This window comes from Sinocyclocheilus grahami, unplaced genomic scaffold (genome assembly GCF_001515645.1).
Source record: "Sinocyclocheilus grahami isolate Dianchi unplaced genomic scaffold, SAMN03320097.WGS_v1.1 scaffold73.1, whole genome shotgun sequence".
In the NCBI taxonomy this organism is placed as follows: domain Eukaryota; kingdom Metazoa; phylum Chordata; class Actinopteri; order Cypriniformes; family Cyprinidae; genus Sinocyclocheilus; species Sinocyclocheilus grahami.
This window is the reverse complement of record NW_015505252.1, coordinates 1,529,041-1,548,449: the sequence shown is the minus strand read 5'-3', so window position 1 is coordinate 1,548,449 and position 19,409 is coordinate 1,529,041. Positions and strand designations below refer to the sequence as shown.

At 35.6% G+C, this 19,409-nt stretch overlaps 1 protein-coding gene across 3 annotated transcripts in view; it reads left to right on the top strand.

The window, feature by feature from the left end:
* LOC107585663 (synaptic vesicle glycoprotein 2C-like) overlaps positions 1-19,409 on the top strand; it is an 86,334-nt gene that overhangs the window by 24,360 nt on the left and 42,565 nt on the right. Inside the window, exons 1-2 of one of the 3 annotated variants that reach the window (XM_016272778.1) lie at positions 16,296-16,339; positions 16,514-16,631. The gene's annotated coding sequence lies outside the window, so the exon portion shown is untranslated. Of the gene's footprint in view, positions 1-1,133; positions 1,304-16,295; positions 16,340-16,440; positions 16,632-19,409 lie in introns of those variants that run through there. The other 2 variants (XM_016272779.1, XM_016272777.1) reach the window with 2 other exon arrangements.

Here is a 19,409-nt window from a genome sequence, read left to right as displayed (position 1 = left end):
CATCTGTGAGTGTTTTACTGCATCCAAACAGTGGCAGAAAATTACAAATTGTACAGGGAAAAAATATTTATTCATTTATTTAAAAAACTTGATAATTTTTTTTTTACATTAAATTGAGTATTTTAGCATGTTTTCCCACTACTTTGCAGATTGTAAATTAAAAAATTTTGAATACTTATTTTTGGAAAAAAAAATGTGTACAGTTTTTTAACATTTGACTGCTTTTCTTACTTTAAAAAGTGCATTAAAGCTGATACATATTAAAAAAAAAAAATCTTAATTTTTCTTTTGTGAAATTTTTTTACATTTTATTTAATTTATATTTTTGAACTTTGGATCAGCTGAATTTTATATATATTTTTATTTTATATATTTAAGTGTTCTGATTGTCTTACAACGATAAAAACTGAACAAATTAATCTGTATATATAAAACAAGTTTTGGGTCAGTAAGATGTGTTAATGTTTTTGAAAGAAGTCACCAAGGCTGCATTTATTTGATCAAAAATACAGTAAAAACTGTAAAAAAAGTATTGCTGTGATGTGCAGCTGTATTTTCAGCATCATTACTCCAGTCTTCAGTGTCACGTGATCCTTCAGAAATCATTTATTGGCATCTTCGTTCTGTCTATTCTATGGAAGCCCATTTCTGCCACTGAATAAAAAATAAAAAAAAGGTTATTGCGACTTTTTATCTCACAATTCTGACTTTTTTTCACAGAATTGTGAGATATAAACTCGCACTTGCGAGATATAAAGTCATAATTGCGAGATATAAACTCACAATTCTGACTTTATTTCTAAGAATTGCGAGATATAAACTCACAATTCTGACTTTATTTCTAAGAATTGCATGATATAAACTCACAATTGCGAGTCATAAAGTCAGAATTGCGAGTTTATATTTCACAATTGTACGTTTTAAGCTTGCAGTTGCTAGTTTATATAACGCAATTCTGAAGGAAAAAAAGTCTTGCAAGAATTGCGAGATAAAAAGTCGATTTTGAATGAGTCAGTTTTTTATTTTTAATTCAGTGGCGGAAATGGGCTTCCATACTAATCATATTCAAAACCCAACAGGAAACATGATTCCTCCTTCATATGTGTGTCTGTGGGGTTTTTCTGGTCCAGCAGGTGAAGATCTTGCTCTGATCATCACACCTCAGCTCAACACGTTTGAGCCGCACTGAATTAGCATCTTCCATCAGTCCCTCTGGAATCAGAACGTTCCCTCATGCCTGGTTGCCATGGAGATCTTTTTGGTCTTCAGTACGGAGCTACTTGTTGATGCCCTCATGAAAACGGTAAACAGTTTTTGTTGTTAATTTTGTTCACTCAGATTGTTTTGAACATTGATCGTCAGTGAAAACCGAAGATAGTTGTTTTCATGAAGCATTTGAAACTGATATAAACCGAGAGGTGTGTGTGTGTGTTGTCATCTGCTAATGGATGAGGAGAGAGTGAAAGAAGGAATAAAATCCTGATAGAAACAGGAGAATTGTAATGCTCAGGTTCTGCTCTTTTATAATACACTGAGTTTTAATGGAAATTCTTAGTCATGCTTCATTCAAGTATCAATTTCTCAGATGTTTCTTCTAAAATTCCTTAAGAAGATTATAAAAATAAACACAAATGAGTCACTACACTCAACAAAAATGGATTTTGAAACAATTGTCTACTATTATTTCAAATTTATTTCACAGGTTAAACAAAGAAACTGAAAATAACATGAAATTTTGAAGTAGAAAATGAAATGGTAATTTGAAGAGTGCTTTCTTGTAGATATTCTCCAATAATCTTGGTTTCATTTACAACCTTGAAAAATGATGTAGGATTTATATTGAAACAGGGTTATATAGGTAACTTTTTAAAAAAACATTAAAAAGTTTTGTTTCTTGAAATAAAAGAAACTTAACTGCTTTAAAGGGGTCATATGATGCGATTTCAAGTTTTCCTTTCTTAAAAACTTTTTTTTTTCATTTACATTGTTTATCTTGAATAGAACTGGAATAAAAATGAATAAAAACTATATAGACATATTTTAAAAGTGTAATAATAATGACAAAAACAAACACCAAAATTCCTAAAACTTTATCTAAAATAAAATGAAAACAGAAAATATTAAATTAAAAACGAATTCAAAATATTAATAAAAACTGTAATAGTACAACACTGTTTTGAAACAATTTTCACTCAGAAATGAAAAGAAATGGCAAGTAACATTGAATTAGACATGAAATTTTGAAGTTAAAAGACTGATATAGTATTTTCTTGTAAATACTTCAATAATCTTCTATGACTTTGAAAAACAACATTTTTCACCATTCAGTCTCACGAGAACTCATTGAGATTCATTTGTTGTGTTGTGTTAGATGGTTGCTAGTGTTGTTTAGTGTGTTTCTATGCAGTTGTTGTATGTTAGCTTAATGGTTCCTTTCTGCGGTCACATCAATAATCTTAGTTATGAGCAATAATGATGCAAACACATTTTTTTCCAGCATGTTTATTTTTGGCGTCCACCATTAGACTCTTAGCAACAGAAATAACCGATTGCATGTTGAAGAAACAGGCCCCGTCTGCTCTGATATTTCCCTCGTCTGAGTCACGCTTTGCTCTTTTATGCCGTGCATTAACAGAAGCGATCCTCACCTGCTGAGAACAGCAGCACTGAGTGGATGTGAGGAGATGAAGAGTTCACTTTCTCATGTGGTCATCATGACTCCTCAGCAGCCCACGCACATCAGATAAAGCGCTCCAAAAGCACATCCTGGCCGTGGGAACTGTCTTTTGATGAAAGTATTTTTAGTGCGTTGTGGCATCACAATTGCCAGCGGCAGCGTGTCGCTCAAACACACCGTGAACACAGTGCACTTCAACATCTGCTTGCTTTTCTGTCTCACTTATTTCTCAATCCCTCTGTCTGTTTTTTCCCTCAGGCTCTCCATTTCTCGCAGTAGGACTGACCTGCACTGTAAAAATGATTTTTGTAAAACAAAGATTATTGTAGTATTTTTTACAAGATGCATGTTGTTTGCACCAGGGTTGCTATAGTTAACTAAAACTAAAACTATAAAAAACATTTTACTTGAAATAAACATAATACTCGCAATAAAATACATGTTAACTGAAATAAAATATAAACAGAAATATTTTAATTCAGCTAGTTCCCAAAAACTCAAAATAACTAAATCTTCAACTGAAATAAAAACATAAACATGAACTCAAATGAGTTACTACACTGAGCAAAAATTTACTTTGAAACAGATTATTTTTAACTTACTTCACAAATAATTGCAAAATAACATTGAATTAAACATTAAATTAGAAAGTAGAAAAGACTGAAATTGTAATTGAAATAGTATTTTCTTGTGAACGTACTCCAATAATCTTTGTTTTCCTTACAAGAAACATTATTTTGATGTACTGAAATAAAACTAAAACTGAAATAAAATGTATAAAATCTATATAGGCATAAAAATATAAATATAATAATATCTATATAAAAAGATACATTTATAAAAATGTCAAACACACAGCTAAATTACTCAAACTTTAATTAAAAACTAAATGAAACAGAAAATATCAAATTAGAAATAAATTCAAACTATAATTGTAACACTGTTTTGAAACAATTAAAAAAGAATAAAAAATGTCAAAACAAACTAAAATGAAAATAAAAACTGAAAATATTAAAATAAAAACGAATTGAAACTATTAATAAAAAAAACTATATTATCTCAATTATACTAAAATAACACTGGTATGAAATATAAGACATGATGTTAAAAGTAACAAAACAAACAAAAGCTGATGAACAAATGAGGTTAGCATGTTTTTCACAATGCGTTCTGGTCATATTCAGGCTTGTCTATCCATCATTAAGAGTGTTTGTGTGTCTGTGATCAGGTCATTATTCACACGAATGAGGGTTTTGATGGATAATATCATCTGTTGTGTTGCAGCCGTATTGATCAGCGTTTCTTGCTCATTCCAGCACAGATTCAACGCCAAGTAGGTCACCAACACGCCTCCATGTTCCTAATAAATGAATAATATCTTTAGAGTATAAAAAAACACTTGATATTAATGACTGTCTGAAGATGCCATTGTTTTTATCTGGCAGTTCATCATTTTTGTTTCCTGTTCTGTGTTTTTGTAATTAAAGGAATTGTTTTTCTTTTAAAATATATAATGTAATCATCCTCAAGTCACCAAAACCTCTCTTTATTCCACATAAAAATGATTTTGTCAAGCTCCAAAATGACAAAAAAGCACCAAAAGAAACACAAAAAAATGTGTTTTACCTGATTGCATCAAAATATATATATATATAAAAAAAAAAAGCATGACATGTGAACTATATTAGTAGTCGGTAAGCTATCAGATGTCTTTAGAAGACTTGGAATATAATGCATTATATTTATAATTCCCTGATAATAGTATGATCATTTTATGATGCTTTAGGAGTTTATATGGAAGAGTGGTCAGGATACTCTTTAAAGAATTAGATTTTGTGCTTGACAGAATAAAGTCATACAGGTTTGGAATAACAATCAGGGTTAATGAGTAAAAGATGACAATTTTTATTTTTATTCTTTTAGTTAATTTTTCTCTCTCTATTAACCAATTTTTGATTGCATCCACTCCACAGTTTATCTGCCAAGTTTAATCTTAACACAAACTTTTTGGCAGCGTATGGCATTATTATCAGTTTTCTGACTCTCCAGTAGCATCTAAAAACGTCTGCAAACTCAGCCGATGAAAATACAAAAACAGTTGCAGACGCTGCCACCCACTCCGGTCTGGTCCGGTCCATCAGCAATTGTGTTCCAGCTCTGTAATTAGACTTCTGTTTGACAGCAGACAGCCAGAAAACATGGCAGCCAGACCCTTAGTCCACCAGAATTGTTTACTGTGCCTTTGTTTATACCGTTAACCAATTTTTGATTGCATCCACTCCACAGTTTATCTGCCAAGTTTAATCTTAACACAAACTTTTTGGCAGCGTATGGCATTATTATCAGAGTTTTCTGACTCTCCAGTAGCATCTAAAAACGTCTGCAAACTCAGCCGATGAAAATACAAAAACAGTTGCAGACGCTGCCACCCACTCCGGTCTGGTCCGGTCCATCAGCAATTGTGTTCCAGCTCTGTAATTAGACTTCTGTTTGACAGCAGACAGCCAGAAAACATGGCAGCCAGACCCTTAGTCCACCAGAATTGTTTACTGTGCCTTTGTTTATACCTTTTTAATGTGGTGAGACAAATTTGGATGATAATTTTGGGCCTGAACGTCCTGGTTTCCCTGGTAAACAACCAAGAACTAAACGTTTTTCCAGATTAAACTCTTAAAGAAGTCAAAGACATTTACTAAATTCAAATTTGGTGTGTATGGATTTTTGGGGTAATGCATTGTTCGCCATTTTGAAATGCTTTGAATGATTGGGTCAAAAATTGGTAGAGATCATGGACAACATGTATTGAAGTTACCTGAGAAATTTTAAGACAGCGCCACCTTGTGTACAGAATACATAGGGTTTCATACAAAAACACAATCTTAAACATAATAAAAGTCATTCTTTTGTTTGCTAATAAGTTGAGCAAATTACCTATATGGTTCTTTTTAGAGATTAAATAATATTATAGGTTCTTCCGATTCGTTCTTTGGTTCCTCTGGGGTTTTGGTTCTTCTACAGGCAGCTCATAAGCACTGTTTCTGTTTTCTGGCTGTATTGTGTTTGTTTCAGTGTTTAGTGAGACTCAGCAAGCATGTTGTGACAGTTTAAAAGCATTTTTGCTCTGCAAAAACCACATTAATGCGAGGTGCGTGTGGGCTGGGATGTGTGCTAGCAGCTTTAAAACATTTGACTCCATTTGCATGTGCTGAATATAAAACACTCTGTCCTGCATAGTGCTGTTTCATAATGAATCCTGATTTAAAAACACGTCAGAAATGAAACTAGCTGAATTCATTCTTCTGAACTTTAGTCCTTTTCTTTTGCTTAGTGTTTTTAGTCGTTTCCTTCAAAACGATCGAGTTAATCTTGGTGACTAAATGAGATTTTGGTAACACTTTACACTTTTTCATTATAGATACTTATGGAAGCTTGTTTCTTCCACTGAATAAAAAATAAAAAAGTAAATTGGGACTTTTTATCTCACAATTCTGACTTTTTTTCTTGCAATTCTGACTTTTTTATTCGCAATTCTGAGATATTGTTTGATATAAACTCCCAGTTGCGAATTATAAAGTCCAATTTGGGGGGGAAAAGGCTGACTATTTTCTTGTGACTTTACATCATGCAGTTCTGATTTAATTGCAGTTGCAAGTTTGTATCTCACAATTCTGAGAAAAAAGGAGGAAAAAATGTAAGAATTGTGAGATGTAAAGATAGATAGTTTACATGAACTAACAGTAAAAACACTCATAAATAATTTTTTTATCTTAGTTAATGTTAATTTCTACATTTACTAATGCGTCATTAAAGCAAAATGTCTCATTGATGCAATAATGTCTCATTATTGGTCCTGAGCTAACATGAACAATGAACAGTTGTATTTTTATTAAGTAATGCTTGGAAAGATGACTAAATAATGTAACAAATGTATTGCTCATTGTTAGTTATGGATTTAACTTTTATTAAAATGTGTGTAAATAATGTAAAATGTTACTTGGAACACATTAGGACATAAAAGGTTTGAGAAAATAAGTCACACTTCCCAAAACTACATTAAAATGATGACACAGTTTTCACTTTTACCTGAAGTGAGCACATGGTCACCATCCACAATCAATAGAGCAGCGTGAACATTCATCAAAACGTCTCCTTTTGTGATCCACGGAAAGCCACATTGGTTTGAAACAAGTAAATAAGGATCATTTTCAAATGAGCTATTTCCTTTTACACGAATGCAAAGTTTCTGTCCCGTCATTAAATCTCTCTGTAGAGATGATGGTTCTGCCTCTGAACATAAGAAGAGAAGTGATATTACCACAGTCTATCAACTCAAAGATGATAGAAACTATGTGTCATCACTGAGAAACCCATCAGCGTTTGAAGCACACACACACACACACACACACACACACACACACACACTCACACACACACACACACACACACACACACACACACAGAGCTGTGTCAGCCCCTTCAGGGTGGGTTTCCCTCCTCCACTCAGGACTCATGCCTCAGACCTGTCATGTGACTCCAGACAGCCAATCAGATGCTGCAGAGCGGGGATTCCATGTGTGGGAGTAAAAGCTTCAGCTAAATGACACATTAAAGCTTAACGCAGTACCGCACTTCACCATTAACATCCACATACGGTTATATGAAGAAATGGAGCTCAGAATCAAATTAAATCCTATTTAAAGATGATGTGGGTAGCATATTGAGAGCATCTACACTCAAAAAACACAATGCTCATACTCAGGGTTTGAACAAATCTTTAACCATTTTACTTGGGCAACCACAAAGCAACCACAGAACACCTTAGCAACCCCATAGCGACGCATACTGTTACTTGGAACACCCTAACAACTGCTTAGCTACGGCCTGGCAACCACTCTCAGCACCCTGGAATTGTGGCAGCAACTTTTATATAGGTAAACACCTTTAACATTTTCTGCAGATACTAAATATTTCAGTATTTAATCTGAAAAGAAAGAATGCAGATAAAAATAAAGGATATTTTGTTATTCTAAAGAATAAAACTATATTTTTACATGTTATGTATCCAGAATTCTAATTCTAGTGTTTATCAGTGGTATTATCTTATTTTTTGTTATTATTTTTTGTTGCTGTGTGGTTGCTAGGTGTTCTGAGTAGTTATATTGTGTTACTATGTGGTTGCTAGGTGTTCTGAGTGGTTGCTATGTGGTTGGTAGGTGTTCTGAAGTGTTTTTTTTTGTTGCTGTGTTCTGAGTGGTTTTAATGTGTTGTTATGTGGTTGCTAGGTGTTCTAAATGGTTGCCAGGGCATTTCTATGTGGTTGCTAGGTGTTCTGAGTGGTTGCCAGGGCGTTGCTATGTGGTTGCTAAGGTGTTCTGAAGGGTTTTTATTGTTGCTGTGTGGTTGCTAAGGTGGTTTAAGCGTTTTTATTGTGTTACTTTGTAGTTGCTAAGGTATTCAGAGTTGTTTTAGTGTGTTGCTATGTGGCTGCTAAGGTGTTATGAGTGTTTTTATGGTTGCTATGGTGTTTTGGGTGGTTGCTAGGTGTTTGCTATGATCTTATGGTCTTTAAACATGACTTGTGTCCTTCAATATTTATTCATTGATTTCTTTTTCACCTGTTTTCTGGTGAAAATTGTGCATCTGATCACTTAGAAAAGTAAAACATGATTTGACGGGTTTTACAAACTCTGTGGAGGAAGAGAGAGCATTACAGTCCTGATTTCTTCTCACACACACACACACAGGCTTCTGCTCTGTGCAGAAAAAAGCCAATTAACATCAATGTCAGCAGTCATTTATTATCCTTGGAGGTAAACTGAGATGACAGCAAGAGGAAGCTCCACCTCCTCTAACGCTCACACTTTCTCAATCTTTCTCTCAGTTTCTCTCTGTATTTCTCTTCTCCTCACCTGTGATGCAGCAGACGTTTGTGTGCCGAATGCTGATGGCTTTTCCAGCTCATTGTTCCTCAGATCTCACGTTATATTGACAGAGCCACACCTAATGTCTGCTGCACACACACCCGCACCTGTACCAGGTGTTTGAAGGCACGTCCCTGACCCCAGACGACGACTACAGCCGTCTGACAACACCAGATCTGTCAATGGATCAACTAAACTAATCTTCATATAAATAACATGATTCTGGTTCCTTTTAATGATGATTAGACTACTTTTTATTTACAGAAACTTGGACTGACAATATATTGTTATTTTTATATAATAGTTATGAATTTATAGTTATACATTATAGTTTTAGTTGTTCTGGATTACTTGATAAGGATTAGGATATGCTATGACTCGCTACAGCACTAGGCAGGTCATATTTGTGGAAATGTGGAGATGTTCACGAGAGCGTTTGCTCGGCTGGACTATGAAAGGGCCACTCGCTATCTATTGAGGCTCAGATAAGAGCTGTAAGCGTGACGGCCGAACCCTGAGGTGAAAACAGATGCTATTCATGAGCGACACAACCGAGAGACAGAAATGGAGATAAATATAGTCTATAGTCCAGAATAAAGAGGAGAAACAACTGAGGTATTGAAGAGATTGTTTTCTTCCTGCAGTCCAAAGTGAAGTGAATGAGTTCAAGCGGGGCGGCACTTGAAAATAACATCCGCTGATGGACGTCATTCATTAGGCCTTTCAGGCTTTTCCAGCACACACACTCATGTCACATTCACGCCGCGTTTCCGTCTCTGAAAGCGTCCATGTGTCTCACGAATCTCTTTCGCGCACACACATATGGCAAGCCGTTTTAGCTTAAAATAATCCCAGTGTTACTCGTCGTAATTGCATTTTTACTAGTAACAATTCAATTAGAGAGCTCTACACTTAAGTTCTTACTAGTAACAATTATTATTAGAGAGCTCTCTATTTCAATTATTACTAGTAAGAATTCCAATTACAGAGCTCTCTAATTCAATTCTTACTAGTAACAATTTCAATTAGAGAGTTCTACAAATGAATTTTTACTAGTCATATGTCCATTGACTTCCATTAATTTTTAATTACTGAGCTCTACAATTGAAATTTTACTAGTAACTATTACAATTAGAGAGCTCGCTAATTTAATTCTGACAAGTAAAAATGCAGTTACAGAGCTCTATAATTAAATTTTTACTAGTAAAAAAACACATTAAAGAATTGCAGAGATCTGTAATTGAATTAGAGAGCTCTCTAATTTAGTTCTTACTAGTAATAATTGAATTAGAGAGCTCTCTAATTGGAATTCTTTCTACTAAAAATTGAATTAGAAAGCTCTGTTATTGTAATTCTTACTAATAATGATTGAACTGAGCTCTCTAATTGAATTCTTAGTAAGAATGTAGTCACAGAGCTCTCTAATTCAGTTAGAGAGCTCTATAATTCAATTGTTACTAGTAAGAATTGAATTATAGAGCTCTCTAATTAAGTGTTACTAGTAAGAATGCAATTGCAGAGCTCTCTAATTGAATTGTTACTAGTAAAAATACAATTACGACGAGTAACGCTTGGAATATTATAAACTAAAATGGCTTGCCATACACACACACACACACACACACACACACAGGTCGGCAGCAGGTCTGCGAAAGCTCTGTTATTGTAATTCTTACTAATAATGATTGAACTGAGCTCTCTAATTGAATTCTTAGTAAGAATGTAGTCACAGAGCTCTCTAATTCAGTTAGAGAGCTCTATAATTCAATTGTTACTAGTAAGAACTGAATTAGAGAGCTCTCTAATTGTAATCCTTACTAGTAAGAATTGAATTATAGAGCTCTCTAATTAAGTGTTACTAGTAAGAATGCAATTGCAGAGCTCTCTAATTGAATTGTTACTAGTAAAAATACAATTACGACGAGTAATGCTTGGAATATTTTAAGCTAAAATGGCTTGCCACACACACACACACACACACACACACACAGGTCGGCAGCAGGTCTGCGGTCACTGTTGGAAGCTCAAAAGATGAAAGAGACCCAAATCCGTCCTTTGAATAATTCACAGAGGGCAATTCGGCATTATGTCGGCTTTCTCGGCCTTGAATGAAACGATTCCTCTGAGTGTTTCCCTGCCAGATGAAATCCACAGGCAAAGACAGGGAATTCCCGCACAAATCAATCATGATTGTCATTAAGCACCACACATATACACTAGCGTTCAAAACTATGGGGTTTGTAAGATTTTTAAAACACTTTAAAGTCTCTTCTGCTCACCAAGGCTGCATTTATTTGATAAAAAATACAGTAAAACCGGTAAAATTGTGACATATTATTGCGATTTAAAATAACTGTTTTCTATGTAAATATATTTTATTATATAATTTATTCCTGTTATGCGCAGCTGTATTTTCAGCATCATTACTCAGTCTTCAGTGTCACGTGATCTTCAGAAATCATTCTAATATGCTAATTTGCTGCTCAAGAAACATTTCTGATTATTATTATGTTGAGTTGTGCTGCTTCATATTTTTGTGGAAGCCGTGATACATTTTATTTTTCAGGATTCTTTGATGAATAGAAAGTTCAAAAGAACCGCATTTATTTGAAATAGAAATCATGAATAATAAATAAAATAAATCACTTTAATATCACTTAAATGAACTGAAATTTATAAAGAGATGATTTGCATTTTTTGTGTATATGGCTGTTTTATAAATTATAGGAAATTGTCAGTATCGTTTAAATGCACATTTTAATTATTGAGGTCCTTGGTTTCCAAACAGGTTTTCAAAGAAATGCCCCTCCCACTTTCCATTTAGCTCCGCCCCTGTCTGCCATTGATTTAACTTGATTAAATTCACACATCTCATTTCTCCTTTGACCCATGCTGCACTGATTACAGCTTTGGCACACTAAAACCCAGCTCTGTGTTTCACAGATAACATTGGGGACAGACACTCACAGTAAGAACAGCACTTAAGGAGGATGGAAAATGTTACCGCTGACTGAGAGGGTAAAATCAGCCACTCTCTGGGTCAGACTGAGAGATAGAGGAGATGGCAAGGTTAATTACATCAGACAGCCAGAGAAAAATAGAGCATGTGTGGAGGCTCACTGTAAGAAGTCCTTTCTCCAGGTCCAGCCAATCTCAGCGTTTCATATTTCTTCTATATTTACAATAAAGCAATAAGTCACCAAGACCACAATTACAGTGGTTTTTACCATTAATGAGGCTTTAGGTTCTCTGCCTAACAACAGCAAGCTTTAAAGGAATAGTTCACCCAAAAAATAAAATTAGCTGAAAATGTATTCACTCTCAGGCCATCCAAGATGTAGATGAGTTTGTTTCTTCATCAGATTTGGAGAAATGTAGCATTGCATCACTTGCTCAGCAATGGATGCTCTGCAGTGAATGGGTGTCGTCAGAATGAGAGTCCAAACAGCTGATAAAAACATTACAATAATCCACAAGTAATCCACACCACTCCAGTCCATCAGTTAACATCTTCCTCCATTGAAAAAGTCCATCTCCTGTTGTCTCACGTTAAAATCCACCCACATATTTGTTTAGAGCTGTTTTGCACTGTTTTGGCTTGTAAATAGTGCTTGATCTGTGCAGTTTCCTCTCCTGATTCAGACCAGATGACTTTTTCACTGGAGGAAGCGTTATTATGGATTATTATGGCTATATTTTAGTTAAAAGCGTCTTAATGATGGATTTGTTTCTTACAAACACGCAGCTTTTGGCTTCTCAAGACATTAACTGATGGACTGGAGTGGTGTGGATTATTGTGATGTTTTTATCAGCTGTTTGGACTCTCATTCTGACGGCACCCATTCACTGCAGAGCATCCATTGCTGAGCAAGTAATGGAAAGCTACAATTTTCTAAATCTGATGAAGAAACAAACTCAATTACATCTTGGATGACATGAGAGTGAGTAAGTTTTCACCAAATTTTTATTTGTTGGTGAACTATTCCTTTAAGTGAGGAGTTATCAAAGAAGGTAAGTAACGTTCTGCAGTTCAAAGCAGGTCTGTGTGTCTGAGAACTGCTTTTTTAACTGTGCCGTAATGAGCAGCATAATTTCTGAAAGTTTGCATGCAGAAAGTGAATGTTTTGGCAGACAGTGGAGAATTTAAACAGGCACCAATTACACCCTTCCCATCCACCCACAGAGGTCTTCAGCATCACCCCGCAGGTGTGTGTTTTATCAGCAAGCAGGAACAGTTTCTCTCTCTCTCTCTCTCTCTCTCACTCACACACACACACACACACACACATTACTAACAGCTCCGTTTTCCAGGTTATTTGCATGAAATTAGACGCCCACTGATGCACGTAATTGCATATCAATTAAAACCAATATTACATGTCCAGATAATAATGTAGAGAGATTTCAGAACATTGTGTTGCTATTTACAAACTTTGTACTTTTTTCAGTGCTGGAAAATGTACCATGATACATGCATATCTATCTACCTGTGTGTGTGTGTGTGTGTGTGTTTGTGTGTGTTAATGGATGTTCAGTGGTAATTTGAACCTTTTAGATGTTTTTGTTAGTTTTCCTTCAGTCAGATGATGTTTATAGATGATCTGATCATCACTTCCTCACACAAGGGACCGCCTGATTTCTGTCCCACAACCCTTTGCTCCAGGCTCTGATCAATATGTCATCTCCATGGCAACATGCCGCCCTCTCACACTCACAGGAAAAGTCTTAAGTGTATTAGAGGCGGAGTTATTCAAATCAAAGAGAGCATGCTAATTATTATAGGGTCACCAGTGAAACAGCTGTCTGGAAATATTTATGCATTTGAGCACAATATTGCAAGTTTAAAAAGTTTTATATTGAATATCCATGCGCATATGCTGAATCACATTATGTCCATATGCAGTATTAAATTACCTTATGTGTAGTGATAGAATAATATATTAATATTAATGTGTATATACAGTAGTATACATTTCTGAAATATATACAGTGGGGCAAAAAAGTATTTAGTCAGCCACCAATTGTGCAAGTTCTCACACTTAAAAAGATGAGAGAGGCCTGTAATTTTCATCATAGGTATACCTCAACTATGAGAGACAAAATGAGAAAAAAAAATCCAGGAAATCACATTGTAGGATTTTTAAAGAATTAATTGGTAAATTCCTCGGTAAAATAAGTATTTGGTCACCTACAAACAAGCAAGATTTCTGGCTCTCACAGACCTGTAACTTCTTCTTTAAGAGGCTCCTCTGTCCTCCACTCGTTTTACTTAAAAAATATTAATTAACTATTTACTATAAAATATTTTTAAAGTAATCATTCAGGAATTATTTATTTGCAAATCATTTCTGCAATTTATATTGCTGAAATGTATTATATTATTTATTGTAATTCCTGAAATTGTCAAGTAAATAATATTTGTTTGTTCAACATTTTATATATAACATTTATATAAAATGTAACTATTTTATAATATAAATCACAAATAATTGCAACAGTTTATATTTATAGTTCCTGAAATGATCAATTGAATTAATTTAATCAAATTTAAATACATTAATTATATATTTTTACTATGTTTATATATTTTTATAAATAAAAAGAAAATATATGCTATATTACTATAGTATTTCATTAAATCAGCCACTGAAAAAACTAAGCTATTAATCTGTATATGCATGTGTATATACAGTACAATGTTACCAAAGCTTTGGCAATGTAAAGCTTTTTTTCCTGTGCCAGTAAAGTTTCTTGAATGGTAAGAGAGAAGGAAACTTTATTAGTGCCCATTTCAGCTGAAAAACTCTAAACAGCTGGTGTTGGATTCGAAAGCGAGCACATTAGCATATTTATTGCGGCCGTTAGAATGAGCAGGGAACCCTGCACTCTTCCTTCCTGCATCTTCATCCCTCTTTTGATTCTCAAGATTTCCAAGAGGAGGAGAGGATCATTCAGAGTTCGGGGTGGTTCTTTCCGTGCGGGTGGAGAGGCCGGATAGGATGCGAGATGGATTTCTCTCCCAACAGCTCTCCAGGGAACCGTTTTAGCTCTAAACAAAACAGAAAACCCTCCTCGAGGCGGGGACTCATTTCACACATGCTTCTCGTCTTCATTTTATGTCTTTGTGATGTTAATGGACATTGACTTGAAAACCCATCAGAACTCCTGTTAAGAGTCAGTGCTGTGAACTCTGGAGCTTCTGATCCCAGCTGACGTCACGGGTCCGAGGGGAAGCGCTCGTGAACGTTTGCTTCCATATTCTCCTGGTCCTAGTGATTAGGGTTCTGTGTGGTTACAGTCTTTCTGCTTCTGTAAGATCAGTTCTGTGTAGTTCTAGAGTCTGTTTAGATGAATCTGATCTATGATTTAGATATGGATCTGATCTATGTGGTTCTGTAGGGTTTGTTCTGTGTGCTTCTGAGTAGGTCTATTTGGTGTAAATCTGATCTATGTGGTTCTGTTTGATGGTCCGTGTAGTTCCAAGTGGATCTATTCTGTGTAAATCTGATCTATGTGGTTCTGTATGGTTTGTTCTGACTAGTTCTGAGAGGATCTATTCTACAAAGTCAGTTTTAAATGGAGCTGATCTATATGGTTCCGTGCAGTTCTGAGTAGATCTATTTTCCTTAAAGGGGTCATTGTTGCTAAAAAGAACATTATTTTGTGTATTTGGTGTAATGAGATGCTGATCTATGTGGTTCTGTTTAGTTCTGAGTAGATCTGTTTTGTGCAAATCTGATTTATGTGATTCTGTATAGGGTTTGTTCTGTTGGATCTGTTTTTTATGCATCTGATCTATGTGGTTCTGTGTAGATCTATTTTGTGTAAATCTGATCTATGAGGTTCTGTAGGGTCTGTTCTGTTTAGTTCTGAGTGGATCTGTTCTATGCGTTTCAGAAGGTCTTTTATATGGATCTGATCTATGTGGTTTTATGAGGTTCAGAGTAGATTTATTCTGTGTAAATCTGATCTATGTGGTTCTGCGGGGTCTGTTTTATCTGAATCTGATCTGTGTGGTTCTGTATTGTTTCATATGGATCTGATCTGTTGGGTTCTGTAAGGTTTATTTGTGGATCTATTATGGGCAAATCTGATTTATGTGGTTCTGTAGGGTTTGTTCTGTCGGGTATGTTTCACAATGATCTGATGTATGTGGTTTTGTGTGGTTCTGAGTAGATCTATTCTGTGTAAATCTGATCTGTGTGGTTCTGTAGGGTCTGTTTTATATTGACCTGTGCTAAGTGCTACTGTGTGATGTTCTGTGGTTCTTAGTATGACTATTTAGTGTAAATCTGATCTATATAGTTCTGTGGGCTCTGTTTTTATGCATTTCTGAGCAGATCTGTTCAAATCTGATCTAGGTGGTTTTACAGGGTTCTGTCTAGTTCTCTAGTGTCTGTTTCATATGGATCTGATCTGTGGGGTTTGTTCTGTCTGTTTGTGTTCTATGTGTTCTTCAGCACCATGGAGAGTTCCATTCCGAGCGTCCCGCGTTCGACACGCCTCTCCGCGCAAACCTCTCGAGTCGGTCCAGATTCCATCTCGCTCTTGGCAGGAGTTCAGTCACGACGAGTCGCGTGCAGAACCCCAGTACCGCATTTTTTTTCCTGACTGTACCGCTGAGGCGTGAGTGCGCAGAAAGTTAAAAACACTGAAACACGAGTCACTCCAACAAAAGCAGGAAAAAGCCCCAGAGCCTCCAGAGAATCGTGACTCGCGGAGAAAGAGCAATGCGTCATGGGTGGGTAGGGGTGTGCGTATCCACGCATACAGTCATAGTATATACTCACTATGATCCTAACGCGCTCATTCCGCTCCCCCGCCCCGCGTCGCGTCACATTCAGCGGGGCTGCCCGCGATACAACTATTGATTTCATGCTCTCTCTCTCTCCCTCTCTCCATCACTTCTTCTCAGCTTTTCTTCAAGTGCTGCAGAGAGACGCGGCTGCTGCTGCTGCATTGTGAGGAGAGAGAGAAACGCTAAAGGAAGATCCGCGTTAACGCGTTCAGAAATCTGGACTCGCGCACAGTCGGTAAGTGATTGAGTTGTTCTGTAGCTTTACGCACGAGTCTAAAGCGTTAAATCAACTTTAGCTGCGTACAGGGAACGTTCACACGGACGCGTTGTTGCGTTCGCATTTTTAAAAAGTTAGTATTTTTAACATACTGTAAGACGTCGTGTTACGAATGCAACGCAAAGACGCAAATCCTACGCTTGTGGACATGAATTAATAATTAAAAACAGCTGACCGCATCCCGTGTGAACGCTTCTTATTAAAAGCGGTGTCGAACCTGATTTATATTTACGGCGTTTCGCTTGTGATAAATTTTTTTCCCTTGAAGATCGCGACGTGAAAGTATGCAAAGCATGCAAAACGCATCAAACAATTAATGTAATCTCACTTGTATGTCAGTTTAGTCAGATTTAAAAATTGGTTTTGATCAAAGGGAATTAGGGGTAGCCTACTAATTAACATGCAGACACGCATACATTTGTGTTTATGAGGTTTTTACTAATTAAATAGGGCTGTGGTAGGATGGAATTTGAGTTTTTAATCAGGAATTTACCATTGCAAAATTTATATGCACCAGAAAAGTTAAAAGTCTTATTTGTGAGTCATTATAATTTCATTTTGTACTTGAGAGGCATATGTTTGCAATATTTGTTCAAGATAGCTTGAATGCTGTATTTTTTTTTCTGTGGAAGAGGAGAAAAGCTTTTTCCCATATAACAACAATTGTTGTCCGTATCTGTCAAGCTCCGTAAAGGACCAAAAGACCATATAATTAGTTTAAAAAGTTCATTTTCGAAACCTTTTGAGAGCTTTGTGTAAGGAACAGACCACAAGTGAAGTCAGTGACTTCAAACAACATCATTGGTTCTTGAGACCAAACGTGCACTGACAACAATATGAGAAGTTTACTAGTAAATAGTGACTTAGATTTGTATCTAGATTTGAATGGATCACTTTTATAACAAGTCCATCGCTTTATTGGAGCTTGACAGGTGCAAGCAGCCATTTTGCATGCAAAAAAATGCATGCTTAAAAATTATTCTTTTGTGTTAAGAGAGAGCTTGAACTATTCCTTTATTCAGTAAGCATTGAAAAACCCATAAAGATCAAGCATTATTCTGGAGACTGGAGAAGACGTGTGTGTGTGTGTGTGTGTGTGTGTGTGTGTGTGTGCATGTTTATGTGGTTTATGAGGACACAAATTTGTATAATAACATGGGTATGACATAGGTATTACAACGAGAAGGTGATTTATGAGGACATTTTCAGTGTCCCCGTAATTCAAAAGGCTTATTAATAATTCAGAATGAGTTTTTTTGAAAATCTAAAAATGCAGAAAGTTTCCTGTAAGGGGTAGGTTTAGGGGTATGGTTGGTGTAGGGCAATAGAATATACGGTCTGTACAGTATAAAAACAATTACGCCTATGGAGAGTCCCCATAAACCATAAAAACAAACCTGAGTGTGTGTGTGTGTTGCTCAAGGGCTCCCGTTGGTGTCCTGGATTGTGGAAAGAGAACAAGAGAGTCACTTTAGGAACTTGTTCCCTGACAGAGCAAAATTTGTGTGACTGTCACAAGCAGACAGAAGTCCAGCTGAAAATGAGTCATGGAGGCGCATGTGTATCTGTGTGACGGAAAGATAAAATGGAGAGGGAGGGGATTGATTCCCATGCACAATGACAAGACAGGCGAAATCTCATTATGGGGCGCAGCTTGCGTCAGAGCCGGACCGTGATTGATGCCTTTTCCCGGTTGTGCTGGCGATTCACGCGCAGACGATGACTTTTCGCCAAGTGGTAGTAAAAGGGTGAAGCCTGCGGTGCGTGAAACAACCTACCTGAGAGAAAGAAAGATGCACTGAATACACAACTACAGCACCGTCCTGTAACTGTAAAAAATGTATCTTTGATAAAGTATTGTACTGATAATGCATGATAATATAATGTTTTTTTTTTGCACATGATGGTACCAAGGTATTCTTTTGAAGAACTATTTACTGTAAATACAATAAAACATACACAGTATATAGCAATCATTCAGTACCACGGTATTCCTCAGAATACCCTATATAACCATCTGATAGCTTAACTGCACCTTTTGCAGGGGGTTTTATATATATATATATATATATATATATATATATATAGTCATATAGTCTATTCAATTAAAAAGCTATAAATATAAAATGTGTAATAAAAAATAAAATGAAATTTATTTAGATAGATGTATATTAAATATAATAAATGATTAAGAAATAAAATTTAATATTTATATATTACATATAATAATAAATAAAATTATATAAAAGCTTCAGTTAACTCACTTAAATCAGTTGCTCTGTCAGTATTTAATCAATTGGTCTTTTAGTCTAGATTGTGTTTCCGGGTTATAGACTTGCTTTCAGATGCATCAGATATTTTTTTTTACAAACACTCTCATATATGAGTGTGTCAGCTGATCAGTGGAGTGGATCAGACAAAGTGTCCCCCAGCACACAGAGCTGTGACCTTTGACCTGTAGTCTGAGCCACTGACAGTAAAGCACAAACATTCACTTTACACACAATACACTATGTGTGCTACATTTAGGTAGTTGCAAATGACTTATTATAACATGCAAATGTTTCCATTAGCAAGATTTTCGGTTGTAGCCATTTCACCATTTTAATCTGCATTTTAATCTGGTTTTCATTTTCACTTAAATAGTGTCTTGTGTGGTGTCAAATGAGTTTATAAATGTAACAATATAACATGCAGTCACACTTAATTTGAGATTCTACAAACTGCATATATAGT